Source organism: Eriocheir sinensis, unplaced genomic scaffold (assembly GCF_024679095.1).
Source record: "Eriocheir sinensis breed Jianghai 21 unplaced genomic scaffold, ASM2467909v1 Scaffold604, whole genome shotgun sequence".
Lineage (NCBI taxonomy): Eukaryota > Metazoa > Arthropoda > Malacostraca > Decapoda > Varunidae > Eriocheir > Eriocheir sinensis.
The window spans coordinates 266472-277257 of NW_026111948.1; positions in this window are offsets into that span (position 1 = coordinate 266472).

The window sequence follows — 10786 nt, forward strand, 5'->3', positions numbered from 1 at the left end:
CCATGTCCGTTTTTATCGCCCGGTTAGTGGTAGCAGTAATGGTAGTTCTTTCCTCTTTCCTACATTATTTCCATGCAGTTTTTCCATGCTGCATGGTTCTTTTTCCTTTCCTGCCAGCTTTGGCTATATGGATGGTGGGGGGGGGGGGAGCCTTCACCTTTGCTGTCCTTCATCTTCCACCTTTGACTAGATACTTAGTGTAGCTTGTCACAAACAGCCTCGTAAGGACCATCATGTCTGCTGTTGTTTGTTCTACCTTTGTGTTCCTCCTCCTCGTCCTTCTCCTCTTCCTGCAGCTGCGTCCTCACCTGGCTTTCACCTGTCGTCCCCTCATTAGCATCCCCCCCAAACACCTGCCAGGAGAAGGAGGAGGAGGAGGAGGAGGAGGAGGAGGATGGGTGGAGAGGTTAGGGGACACACTTGATCAGCTCCATCACCTCCACGACTTCCTCCCCCTCCTCCTCCTCCTCCTCCTCCTCCTCCTCCATCATCCATATCGTCCGTCATACCTCTCTTTATCTCCCATCTCCCGCGCCCATCACTTCAAAACCTGTGTGTGTGGTGATGGGCATGGCCAGCTAAGTGCCTGGTGTGGGTGAGGGTGATAACAGGAGCTCGTAATGGGTGAAGAAAGGAGGAGGAGAGGGAAGAACAGGCAGGGAGTGGAAGGGGAACAAGAATTAGGGAAAGGGAATGAAGTAAAGGGAGGTGATTTAGGGGTCTCCTGCCGGTCCTAATATCGGTTCAGAAACTTACCGCTAACAGAAAAGAAAGAAAATTAAAGACAGAAATTAAGATAGACTTTGGAGAAACAGAAAACGAACATTGTGGATTAGCGAACAGACAAAAGTTGAAGATAAGACCAGAAGACATTATGCTCAGAGCTGATAACCACGCGCCTCACGAGATATTTAGAGAGAAAACTAAAAGGTGCTCAGAAAGGAAGATCTTGAAGAATGCTGGGTAGAACATGGAGAGATGAAAAGGGATTAGGGGGCAATAACTGAAGAGATTCTAATGACGACTTGAACTTGGGCAGATATGCGTAGAACTGATAACAGATAGACAACCAAAATAACGTATTGTCAACCCAGGAATTTTTGGAGAGGCAATTTTAGGGCAGACAGAGAACTTGAACTAATGACAGATAGAGATCCAAAGCAACAGAACAGCAATCGAGGAATGGTAGGAAAGGTTAAGTTATGGCAGACAGAGAACTTGAACTAATAACAGATAGAGAACCAAAGCAACAGAACAGCAATCGAGGAATGGTAGGAAAGGTTAAGTTATGGCAGACAGAACTTGAACTAATAACAGATAGAGAACCAAAGTAACAGAATGGCAACCCACGGATTCTAAGAGAGGTTAAGTTAAGGCAGACAGAATTTGAATTGGTAATAGATATAGAACCAAAGTAAAAGAATGGGAACCCAGGCATTGCAGGAGAGGTTAGGTTAGGGCAGACAGAGAACTTGAACTGATAACAGAGACAACAGAAGTAACAGAGTACCATCTCAGGAATGATAGGAGAGGCTAGGGTAGACAGATAAGTTAAACTGGCAACAAATAAAGAACCAAAATAACAGAACAGCAACCAGGGAATTCTGAGAGAGGTCAAGACGGACTGAGAACTATATTGATACCAGATACAGAACCAAAGCAACAGAATGGCAACCCAGCAACTGAAATCGAGGTTAGGACCGGGATGGAGGGATGGAATTAGAACCTTCACCGGGGCAGGATGGAGAACACTATAAACACCAAGAGGGAGGAGTAGGAGTGTTTAAGCTGAGAAGGGTCTTTGCCCCGCTGTGAACCAATACCGACTGACACCGACGATGCTGCTGATGATAATGGTATAAGAAAACACGTGATCTGGAAACGAAAAAAAAATGGAGACAGGAGGGATTCAGGGAAGGGCCGGAGGGAAGGAAGGGGGGGGCGACAATCAAGGAAAGGAATGAAGAGGTCGAGGGGGACGATGGGATAGGTCATAAGGGGCGGAGGGGAGGCGAGCAAGGGACGAAGGGAACGGTGGCGGGTGGACTGGTGGACGGGTGGTGGGGGTCAAGGGTGAGGCGGGGGGAAGGGGGGAAGGGGAAGGGGAGCAAGGTTCAAGGGGAGCAAAGAGCAGGGAGGAGGAGGAGGAGTGTTTGAAGAACGAGAGAGCAGGGCAGAAGTGAAAGGAGAGAGAGAGAGGAAAAAGGAAGGAGAGGAAAGCAGAGGAGAATGTAAGGTAGAAATAAAGAAAGGAGAAAAGAAAGGAAAGAGGAGGGAGAGACACTAGGAAAAGCCGGAAAATGTGAGATAGAAATGAAGAGAGGGAAAAGCGAAGAAGAAAGGAGAAGCAATACAAAAAGGAAGAAATAAGGAAAGAAATAGTGAGGGGAAAGGGAAGGAAAGAGAGAAAGGAATACGAAAAGGAAAATGTGAGGTAGAAATGAAGAGAAGGAAACGGAAAGAAAGGAAAGAAAGGAAGAATAATTGAAGAAAACACAAGAATCACAAAAACGGCCACATTCCAAACTCTCCCTCACTTAACGAAATCATTTACTACCAACCCAGAAACCAACTTCAGCATTTTCTTCTTCTAAACCGTTTTCCACCTTCTATAAATTCCACACACTGTGCACTCCCGACTATACTTTCTTCTTCGTCTACTTTCCCCACTATTACTAACAGAGAAAGTCGATAAACTGTATATGGCCATTAACCCGTAACAAAGGTTCATAGAGTGCTTGTAGGGAACTGCGCCCGGCATTCTGATATTGGTGGAACTAGGAAATTACATCAAGGGAATGGCCGGGAAAGGGAGAGCTTGTATAATATGGGTGAAGGGAGAGAGAGAGAGAGAGGGAGAGGGAGAGGGTGGGGGGTGGAGGGAGAAAGAAAGAAAGAAGGGAAGAAGGAAAGGAGGAACGAATGAAAATGAAAGAGGAAAAAAAATAAAGGAAATCGATAAAGAAAGAAAGAGAAAAGGAGAGGGAGAGAAGAATAACTGGGTGAGGGTCAGAGAGGGCATCAGGAGGAGAAGGAGAAAGAGAAAGAGAAAGAGGAGGAGGAGGAGGAGGAGGAGGAGGAGGAGGTAATACTAATAGCCAGGTAGAGTTAGTCAGTGCGCCTACCTGTCCCTTATGCCTCCAAGTGTTCCCGGTGGCGCTACGTGAGGGCCAGGTAACAGGTGTGGTGGTGGTGGTTGTGGTGGTGGTTGTGGTGGTTAGTGGTGTTGTTGTTATGCTGGAGGTAGAATAGTGGTAGTAATTGAGGTGCTAATTGCTTTACTGTTATTATTATTATTATTATTATTATTATTATTATTATTGTTATTGTTATGGATGTTTAGAAGGTTGGTGTTGGTGGTGGTGATGGGGGGTGGTGATGAAGTTGCTATTGTTGCTGGTAATGACGATGATGATGATGATGGTGGTTTTGGTGGTGGTGGTGCAATTGGTGGTGAAAACGGTGATGACATTAAGGTATATAAAAAAGCCCTTTGGTGATGAAAGTAGTATACGAAATTATTACCATCATTACCGAGAGAGAGATTACGCAACCGTCATACATAATTACTCTCTTTAAATAACCTAAAACCAAAACTTCTTTTTAATTTTTTTTTCTTCGTTATTTTCTGCCTCTTTACGACTAGAAAAAAAAGAAGAAAATAAGCGACCGTGTGTGTTTTTACGAGTGTTTAAAAGGTTGAAGGGAAGGTGTGTGTGTGTGTGTGTGTGTGTGTGTGTGTGTGTGTGTGTGTGTGTGTGTGTGTGTGTAGGAGGAGAGGAGGCGTGGGATGAAGAAATGAAGCGAAGGAGGAGAGGAGGAGGAGGAGGAAGAAGAAGAGGAGGAGGAAGAGGAGGAGGAGGAGGAGGAGGAGGAGGAGGAAATGAGAACAAGATAAAGAGGTTAAGGAGCATGAGACAAGGAGTAGCAGAGGAAAAAGTCGTGAAAGGGAGAAGGTGGAAATTAGTCAAAGATGAGAAGAGAAGGAGGAGGAGGAGGAGGAGGAGGAAGAGGAGGAGGAGGAGGAGGATTAGGTAAAGGCCAAGGTGGGTGGTCGAATCAAAATTCAACTGAACCTCCATGTTATCCCTGAGGCTTCCTTCCTCCCTTCCCTTCCTTCCTTCCTTTTCCTCACCCTTCCTTCCCCCTTGGCCTTCCCTTCCCTTCCCCTTCCTTCCTTCCCTTCCTTCCTTCACCCTTTCCCTCCTACTTCTTCCCCTTCCCTTCCCTTCCCCTTTCTTCTCCTTCTCTTCCTTCCTTCCCCTTCCTTCCTTCCTTCCCTTCCTTCCCTTCTCCTTCTCTTCCCTTCCCTTCCCTTCTTTCCTTTCCCTTTCCTTCCTTCTCTTCCCTTCCCTTCCTTTTTCCCTTCCCTACCCTTCCCTTCTCTTCCTTCCTCCCTTCCCTGCCCTTCCTTCCTTCCTTCCATTCCTTCCTTCACCAGTTTTCTTTTCATCCCCTTCTGTACCTCCCTTTTCCTTACATTAACTTTTTTATCCCTTCCTTTATCTCACTTTCCCTTTTTTCTCACGTTTCACATTCCCTTTCACCTGTTATCTACCTTTTCCTCCTCATGTTCCCTTATTCCCTACCTTTCTCCTCCCCTCTCTCCTCTGTACGTTCCCTCATTCCCTTTGTTTTCATTTTCATCCCTTCCCTGTCTTCCCCTTCTTCTTCACTCCCATCTCTTTCTTCTCCCATTCCTTCCCCTTCTTCCCCTTTCCTCCTTCCTTCCTTTCATCTCCATTCCCACCCTTTCCTGCCTTCCCCTCTCTCCCCTTCCCTCTCCATCCCCTTCCCTCCTCCCCCTCCTCTCTTCCTTCCCTTTTGACAACTCGGTTCTAACAACTTGATTTCTCTTTGTCCACAGGTAAGCGATTTATGCAGTCCAGAGAAGGTAAGGTAAGAGGAGGAGGAGGAGGAGGAGGAGGAGGCCACGCCCACTGCTCTCATGTAAGTAATTAGTCTAAAGGTAAAAAAGAGTCCAGTTGTGTGTGTGTGTGTGTGTGTGTGTGTGTGTGTGTGTGTGTGTGTGTGTGTGTGTGTGTGTGTGTGTGTGTGTGTGTGTGTGTGTGTGTGTGTACGTCAAGGGCCACCACAGGACCTTGATTTTTAAGTGTGACGAAATGATAAGAGAGGAGGAGGAGGAGGAGGAGGAGGAGGAGGAGGAGGAGGAGGAGGAGGAAAAATGTAGACAAAAAAACTCCTGATATATAAAAAAAAGAAAAAGATGAATGTAAAGAGAGAGAGAGAGAGAGAGAGAGAGAGAGAGAGAGAGAGAGAGAGAGAGAGAGAGAGAGAGAGAGAGAGAGAGTTCAATCACCGTCACTGTTACTCAACCGGAAGTGCTTGATTAACCCGATCTCCTCCTCCTCCTCCTCCTCCTCCTCCTCCTCCTCCTCCTCCTCCTCCTCCTCCTCCTCCTCGTTTTTTCCTCCTTCTGTATTGTCTTCACTTTATCTTGTTACTTAGAGAGAGAGAGAAGGGGAGGTTATAGGGGATCACTAATTTAACGCTAACACACACACACACACACACACACACACACACACACACACACACACACACACACACACATTCCATTGTCTGCCATTGCGACACAGACCACCACAGACAGACAGACGAAAAAGGAAGAAATATTCTATACCTTCTCCGCCCTTCCTTTTCTTCATCCTCCCTCCCTTCCTCCTCCCCTTCTCCAATATTTTTCCTTCCTCCTTTATTTTTCTTCTGTATCTTCTCTTATTATTTCCTCCGTCTATTTTTTATTTCCTTGTTTCCGTTACAGGTCGCTACAGTGGCTAACCCATTTCCATTTTCCTTGTCTTCTGCATCTTCCTATGTCACGCCAACCACCTGCATCCTCCCCATCTCCCCCTCCTTCACCATACCCATAACCCTCCTCTTTGGCCTTCATCTTTCCTCTTGCGTGGCACCTCTCCATCTACAGCATCCTTCTTTCCTATATACTCATCATCTCCCCTCTGCAGATGTTCAAACTATCTCAGTCTCCTATATCCAGCATCTCTCCAGCATCCAGCATTTTCCCTTCACACATGTCCTAACCATCTCTGTCTTATGTACCCAGCATCTTCCCCTTCCAGCATCAGCATCTCCCTTCCCCACATGTACAAATCATCTCATTTTTCTTACATATCCAGCATCTCTCCAGCATCCAGCATTTCCCCTTCACACATGTCCTAACCATCTCTGTCTTATGTACCCAGCATCTTCCCCTTCCAGCATCAGCATCTCCCTTCCCCACATGTACAAATCATCTCATTTTTCTTACATATCCAGCATCTCTCCAGCATCCAGCATTTCCCCTTCACACATGTCCTAACTATCTCTGTCTTCTTATATACCCAGCATCTTCCCTTTCCAGCATCAGTATTTCCCCTCCCCACATGTCCAAATCATTTCATTTTTCTTACATATCCAGCATCTCTCCAGCATCCAGCATCTCCCCTTCACACATGTCCTAACTATCTCTGTCTTCTTATATACCCAGCATCTTCCCTTTCCAGCATCAGCATCTCCCTTCCCCACATGTCCAAATCATCTCATTTTTCTTACATATCCAGCATTTCTCCAGCATCCAGCATCTCCCCTTCACACATGTCCTAACCAGCTGTCTTCTTATGTACCCAGCATCTTCCACTTCCAGCATCACCATCTCCCCTGCCCACATGTCCAAATCATTTCATTTTTCTTACATATCCAGAATCCCCCCTCTAGCATCCAACATTTCCCCTTCATACATGTCCTAACCAATCCATTCTCCTTATGTACCCAGCCTCTCCCATTTCCACGTGTCCAAATCATCCAGCATATCACCTTAACACATGTCCTAACCATTCCATTACTCTCATGTACCCAGCATCTCCACACTTGTCCAAACCATCTCAATCTTCTTCACTTTGTCTCAGAACTGTTTAACTTGAGCTGACCTTTTAATATACTCATTTTTTGTCCTGTCTATCTTTTCCTTATAACCTTACGAATGTTTCCTCTCATCTAACCCTTCCTTACGTCATCTTTCCTCCCCTCGCCTTCCTCTCCTCTCTCCTCCCTCCTCCTCTCTCCTCCCTCCTCCTCTCCCACAATTATTCCACACCTCATCGATCCTTCCCTCACTTTTTCCACTCCTCCATCCACTTTCCTCCCTCTCCTTCCTTTCGCTTTTCCTCCTCATCCCCTTCCTTATCTTTCCTTCCCTCCACTTCTCATCCCCTTCCCTTCCCTTCCTTCCTTTCACTTCTGTTCCCCATTCCCTTTCTTTCCTTCCCTCTACTTCTCCTCCTCCCCACTCCCAATCTTTCTTTTCGTCCACTTCTCTTCTTCATCCCCTTCCTTTCCTTTATTTCCCTCTACTTCTTCTACTCCCCCTTCACTCCAATACTCCTCCTCCTCCTCCTCCTCCTCCTCCTCCTCTTCTTCCTCCTCCTCCTTCTCTTCCTCTTCCTCTTTACCCCACAATTACTCCAGATTTTTTTCCCCCTATTTGTTAAGACGAGTGGCATTATCTTGACCCTGAAAGAGCCAGGAACTGTGTCTGTCTGTCTGTTTTTTTGTACCTTTTTGTCTTTTGTTGTGTAATTGTCTGTATCCGTCTGTCTGGCCATCGGTACCTGTCTGTCTGTCTGTCTCTATCTATCTATCTATCTATCTATCTATCTAGCGGAAAGAAAGAACGGAAGAGAGAGTTTGAGGAAGAAGATGAAGGAAAAAGAGGGAGGGAAACGAAGGAAGGAAGAGAGAATGAGAGAGGATGGATGAAGAGGAAAGGGAAGAAGAAGGGAAGGAGGAGAGAGAATGAGGGAGAGGAAGTAAGGGGAGGGGAGGAGGAAATGTTCATCTATCTATCTATCTATCTGTCTGTCTGTGTGTTCGTGCGTCCATCCACCTTTCCCTCCTCCCCTTCGTCCAAATGCCATCTGTTGCGTAAGGGCCAATTAAATCACTGGGTAATTAAAATGTCATTAGGCCAGATGGACAGATAATAGGGAACAATGCCATTACCACCACCACCACCACGACCACCACCACCATGATCATTACCACCCTCACTACCACAACTACCACCACCACCACCACCACACTTACTACTACCATCATCAGCACCATCATTACCCCCCCATCACCACTACCACTAATACTACCCCCATCACCTATACCATCAATACCACATCATTACTACTACTACTACTACTACTACTACTACTACTACTACTACAATAACAACAACAACAACAACAACACGAGAAGTATATAGTTTCCTTCCCTTAATTTCCTGATGTGACTCCCGGAAACTGGAGGGAGGAAAGGAGAGACGGAGGGAGAGATGGAGGAAAGAGAGAGGGGTGAGGAGAGGAAGGAAGAGAGAGGGAGAGAGGATAGAGAATCAGGAGAGGGTGGGAGGAAAGAGAGGACAGGAGAGACGGAGGAATGGAGGAAAGAAAGGGAAGAAAAGAAGGAAGAGAGGATGGGAGAAGGAAGTGGAGGAAAGGAAGGAAGAGTGGGTGGAAGAGGAAGGTGGAAGAAAGGAAGGAAGAGAGTGGGGAAGAACGAAGGAATAAGAAAATAGTAAGAAGAAGAACGAAGATGGAGGAATAAAAGAAAGGGAAAAAAAGAAAGAAACGAAGAGAGGATGGAAGAGGAAGGAGGACGAAAGGAAGAGAGGGTGGAGGAAAAAAGGAAAGGAAAGAAGAGGGGGTGATAGGAAGAGGGTGGAGGAAAGAGAGAAAGGAAGAGGAAGAAAAAGGAGAGGAGGAAAGTTCTTAATTGGCTGGAGGAAAGTGAGGAGGGTTGAGAGTTCATATTTTGGAGTGAAATGTGAGAATGCAAGAGGAGGAGGAGGAGGAGGAGGAGGAGGAGGAGGAGGAGGAGGAGGAGGAGGATCACAAAGAGGAGAGGAAGAGTCGTTTTTCTCCTTTATTTCTCTTTCCTACTTTCGTTCTTTTTCCTTTTCTTTCTTTGCCATTTTTTTGCTTTTCTCTTTTCTTATTTTCTTTATTTTTCTTTCATTTCCCTTCCTTTTTTCCCCCTTTTCCCTCCCCCCTCCTCTCCGACCCTCCCTTTCCTCCACATCTGCTTCCTCTCTCTCTCTCTCTTCCTTCCTTCCTCTGTCGCTCACTTCCTCCTCCACCTCCAATTTCAGGTGGAGACAGGAAACTCCACTCTGTTTTAATGACCACCACCACCACCACCACCATCACTACCATCACCACCACTAACGGAGGAAAAGTCTCTATGTAACCACCATCACCTTCACCACCACCACCACCACCACCACCATCATCATCACCACACCCATCACCATCACCATTACTCGACCTCGGCCAGCGTCACCACCAGTCCACCACCATCATCACGTGACCTCGGACACCACCACCACTATCACCACCACCACCACCACCACCACTTCCACCATTATTATGTATATCCCCCTTCTTGTTTAACTCTCTCTCTCTCTCTCTCTCTCTCTCTCTCTCTCTCTCTCTCTCTCAATTCATGGATACGGATAGATAGAGTGAGAGAGAGAGAGAGAGAGAGAGAGAGAGAGAGAGAGAGAGAGAGAATAGAGACGATCTTGTGAGGAATGATCTTTGTACGTACATGTCGTAACACACACACACACACACACACTCACACAGGTATTCACGCTACCGGAAACGCACATATCTACCTGCCTCGTCTCTCCTGCCGGGGTGAGGTAATGACTATTTCCCGGCATGCAACAACCTCCTCCCCCCTGCCCCCCCCTGTCACCCACCCTGCCACCCACTGCTCCTTATCATTCTGCCATACCACCTCCCTCCCACTACATCGATCACCCATATCACCCATCTCTCTAAGACACCCACCCACCACCCACTACCCACCACCCCAAGCACCCCTTACCACCCTGTCCCAACCCTTCCTCCCACCTTTCTCCACCCTATCACTTACCCTTTCCACCATGTCACCCACCCTTTCCACCCTGCCACCCATCTTTTCCACCCCGTCACCTACCCTGCCATTCTCTCCTCTCTGCCGCCTTTCCACCCTATCACTATATAACCTTTCCACCCTGTCATCCACCCTTTCCACCCTGCCACCCATCCACCCACCGTCTCTTATCACTCCACCTACCTCCACCCACCTCCACCTACCGCCCACTTTATCAATCGCCCACCACCAGAGACAGTCCCACCCAGCACCCACTCCAACCCTTTCCCCACTTCCACCCATCCATCGTCTCTTATCACTCCACCTCCCTCCACCCACCTATATATATCAGCCTCCACCCTAAGACCCACCCACCCACACATCCACCACACCCACTACCCTCCTCCACCTCCTCGCCTATCCACCAATACTCCACATAGCCGCTCTCCATCTTAATCTCACCCTCTCTTCACTTAAAATTACCTATCCACTCACCGTCCTTCCACCTTACCTGTCTCCACCTGTCCACTCACCGTCCTACACCCTCCACCTGTGTATTTATCTGTTCACTTACCGTCTCACACCTAACGCCCGTACACCTGTCCAAATCGCTCTTCACAAACCATACACCGGGACTTACTCATTTTCTTTACCTGACTCACTCGCTCTCACGCATTCTTCCTTATTTCCTTCGTTTTCCTCCTTCCTGAGTTTCCTCTTTTGGGTTGGGTTTGACATTCCCTTCCGTTAAGTTGCGTAAGACTTCCACATACATGCATAGTTTCCGTCTGACTCACTCACTCACTCACTCACTCACTCATTCTTCCTGACTTATTTATATCCTTCATCTGACTCATTC